The sequence below is a fragment of the Chinchilla lanigera genome, unplaced genomic scaffold (assembly GCF_000276665.1).
Source record: "Chinchilla lanigera isolate Chin_1 unplaced genomic scaffold, ChiLan1.0 scaffold00077, whole genome shotgun sequence".
Taxonomy (NCBI): Eukaryota; Metazoa; Chordata; class Mammalia; order Rodentia; family Chinchillidae; genus Chinchilla; species Chinchilla lanigera.
This window is the reverse complement of record NW_004955478.1, coordinates 2640546-2644083: the sequence shown is the minus strand read 5'-3', so window position 1 is coordinate 2644083 and position 3538 is coordinate 2640546. Positions and strand designations below refer to the sequence as shown.

The window sequence follows — 3538 nt, the reverse complement described above, 5'->3', positions numbered from 1 at the left end:
CTCAGCCTCCTGAGTCTTGGGATTACAGGCGCATGCCAACACGCCGGGTTACAAGCATTGCCTTAATGGTATAGTTGTTCATCTAGCTGTTCTAAGATACAGTTAACATAACTGCAAGGTTTTGACAGTGACATCTTTTGTTACAATCTCGAGCTTGTGGCCATCATTTCAGGAAGGGATCATAGAACTGGGAGCTAAGAACTGAAACATTTCTCAATCCCTGACGACAAAGTTCATACGTGCTATTTGGCTTCCTGTTGGCCAAGCCAGGTGACATAATACAGCCTGTTAATGCAAAATTTGGCATTTCCGTGTTCAAAAGCGAAATAAACAGCCTGAGCCAATAATATTCACGGAAGCGGACATAAGGTCAGTAATATAATAGCTGCGTTTGATAACTAACTTCTTGTTATGCTTAATTACCTATCATGAAACTGTATTTCACAGGCTAGAACTATTAAGAGCTATTTAATTTAAAGAATGTTTTTGTCCAGCTGAGTCATCTGCTGAGAAACTGGGGTAAGAGAAAAGGGTTTTGGTTTGGGCTAAGTTTCAAGCATAGAGAAGGGGGTTGGGGATTTAGCTCAGCGGCAAAGTGCCTGCCTTGCAAGCGCGGGATCATGAGTTCGATTCCCGGTACTGGAAAAAAAAAAAAAAAAAACAGAGTTGCAATCAAGCATAGAGTAGAAGGATGGTGATGGTAGAAGGAAAGGGAAATGTTTTGTACTCAGTATTCCTTTGGGTGGGGCTTAACCTCCTAAAATAAAAGCAATGAAAACCGGAAGTGGAATGATTCACAATAGGGTTATGGGAGCAGAAAGGCAATGGAGTTGCTACAACGCAGGATCGTGCCGTTTGATAAGGAATATAACCTGGAAGCAGATCGAGGGAGAGCACTGGGCTTGGATTTTCCAAAGAACACCAGCTGTATATGTGGTCTGCCTTTGGGGTTCTTTCTGAAGTAGCCGGCAGTCTCCTGGGGTAGATACGAACAGTGAAATTACTTTTCATTCTTATGAATTCTAAGACACTGTAATTTGGGCAAGAAAATTTTTATTCCTGGCAAAGGGGTGTAAGCTATGGATGACCTCGTTCAACCATATAAGTTGATAGTAGATGAAGGAGATTCCCTATAAGAATATCAAGGCTGTCTTGTTAAGAGGTAGGATGTAGCATTTTTGCAGGAATAAAAGGGAAGATGTATACCATACTATTCCACTGGGTTGACTATTAATTTGATAACATGGGACAGATTACATGAAGTTTACAGGATCTATAAGTAAAAGACAAGTACGCATCATTAGAGTCGGTTTGGGAATAAAATAATATAAAGAATCTGCCAAAAACTGTGTACACATTGTAAGAAAAGAAAAATAGTATGATGTTTTCTCAACAGATGATCTTACTGTCCTATGGGGGACCCTAGAGGCTGTTGCATATCACAGAAAAATCCCTACACTGCTGGCTTTTAGAGAGGCAATTGAAAAATGCATGTGCAGCAGTTTCAGTGACCAAAGTTAACCCAAGCAGCAATTCGCCATACCGATGAATCTCTGGGAGCTAGCAGCCACCACTCTGAGCATCTCTGATAATGGTACAGGCCAAAGTTAAATTGTACTAATATCGTGATGTCTCAATAAATTTAACATTAACATAATTAAGCAAGCTTTTCATTTTCTGAAATGTATATACATTTTTGGGCAGAGTTTCTCTATCAACATGTATAAAATTTCAAAAGGTAATGACATGAATCTTATAAATAAATACAGTGAACACTAACCAAGACCTTTTTAACTCATTAATGAAGGAACCACTGGAAATATAAGCTGATTGAAATATGGATAAAAGAGCTAGGCATGATGGCAGACACCTGTAATTTCAGCACTGGGGAGGCTATGGCAGATGGATTGCCACAAGTCTGAGGCCAACTTGTGCTACATAGTGAAACCCTGTCTCAAAAAAATATTAAGCCAAGCATGGTGGCATACATCTGCATTCCAAGCACTTAGGAGGCCAAGGCAGGAGGATCATTGAGAGTTCAAGGCCAGCCTAAGCTACTTAAGTGAGTTCAAGGCCAGCCTGAACTGCATAATGAAACCCTGTCTCAAAAAAAGACACCAAAAATATTAAAATGAGAGATTTATGAATTCATAGATGAAAAACAGGGTAAAGAAAGATGAGAATTAGATATCGAACTGGGTAATGTTAAGGAGAAGAAAATGGTAGTTTTTATAGGTATCTTTTCTATAGAACAAAGTACCCTATCAGTCTTTTAAAAGTTAACATTTGACATTACAGAGGCTATAGCGTCATAGGAAAACAATACGTCAAATTCACATGATGTCCATTGGAAATCAGATAACCATTTGCCTGACTTTGTAATCTTTGCCTTATGTCAAAATATTGCATAGGTTTTCATAATCATGTGAAATTTCTGGAATTTCAAGGGTAATTTTTAAAATGCATTATGACCACACAGGTCAAACCTGAATTACATGAGATTTCATGACGATTTTTCCTTATCTCTTCCTTCCATACATATTCTCAGCACTTCAGACTCACTTTTCTAAAAAATATTTTTTCATACTTTTCTGTTGCTTGCCATAGGTCAAGCACATAAGATTTTAGCAAATGACCATTAAGAAAGAGGATCCTCTCAAATTTCATTGACTCTAAATTGCCTCAACAATATTTTCTGATTTTCTTAAGTCAAAGTGCTTATTTCTGGTAAAATTCTGAGTCAGAATAAACTCAAACCACTTTATACTTGCCCATAATGATCTACCTAGTATGTACCTACTTCAGGACAGAATTATAATACAGTAAGTTATAAAGGTAATTAAATATAAATTATGCATGCTGCACTGTAAATGAGTTTTCCAAATATTTTTATTTCAATTGACAAAAGAATTATTTAAGCTCTCTTACTAAATAATAAATGAATTAAAATGGAAAAAATGTCTGGCTTATTAATTGAGGTTTTTCCTGTAATAGTAATATTAATCTCACATAAGATTTTGTACGACATACTATGTGATAGATCTATGTTACATGCATTTCCCCACTGGTAGCCTAAGTCTCTAGTCAGTATGGGCTATAGAAAATACACAGACTTTAAAACCAGCAGTCTGTAGCTGAATTTTCAAATTCTTGATTTACAAATCCCTTTTGTAAATACCTAATCCTTTTGAGTGTCTGTTTCTTTAGCTGAAGGTTGTTTTAGCGATCAGATTGTATGTGTGTAGCACTTCACAGACTTCAAAGGATTTCACATATCTTTCCTGCTTCCAGTTGAAGGCTTTTTCCACTCAGTCAAGTAGCTATCTTCATGCAAGAGAAAGGGGCTTAGGTAATGTGACCGAACTTTATCCACTTTATGTTTTTATTAGACCTGACTCTGTCCTTATTTTCAACTGCACATGTCTTCGAAGAAACATTTCCAGTACATCTTCTGTAAATACTTTCTTGGATCCATTGAGGAGTCAGGATAAAGGCTCACTGCCAGGATATACAGCAAAAAGTAAAAGAAAATCAAATA

At 37.0% G+C, this 3538-nt stretch overlaps 1 long non-coding RNA gene across 1 annotated transcript in view; it reads left to right on the top strand.

The window, feature by feature from the left end:
- The first annotated feature begins 316 nt into the window (after positions 1 to 316).
- LOC106146408 overlaps positions 317 to 3538 on the top strand; it is a 9625-nt gene continuing 6403 nt past the window's right edge. Inside the window, exon 1 of the long non-coding RNA XR_001230833.1 lies at positions 317 to 369. This is a non-coding gene — a long non-coding RNA (uncharacterized LOC106146408). The remainder of the gene's footprint in view (positions 370 to 3538) is intronic.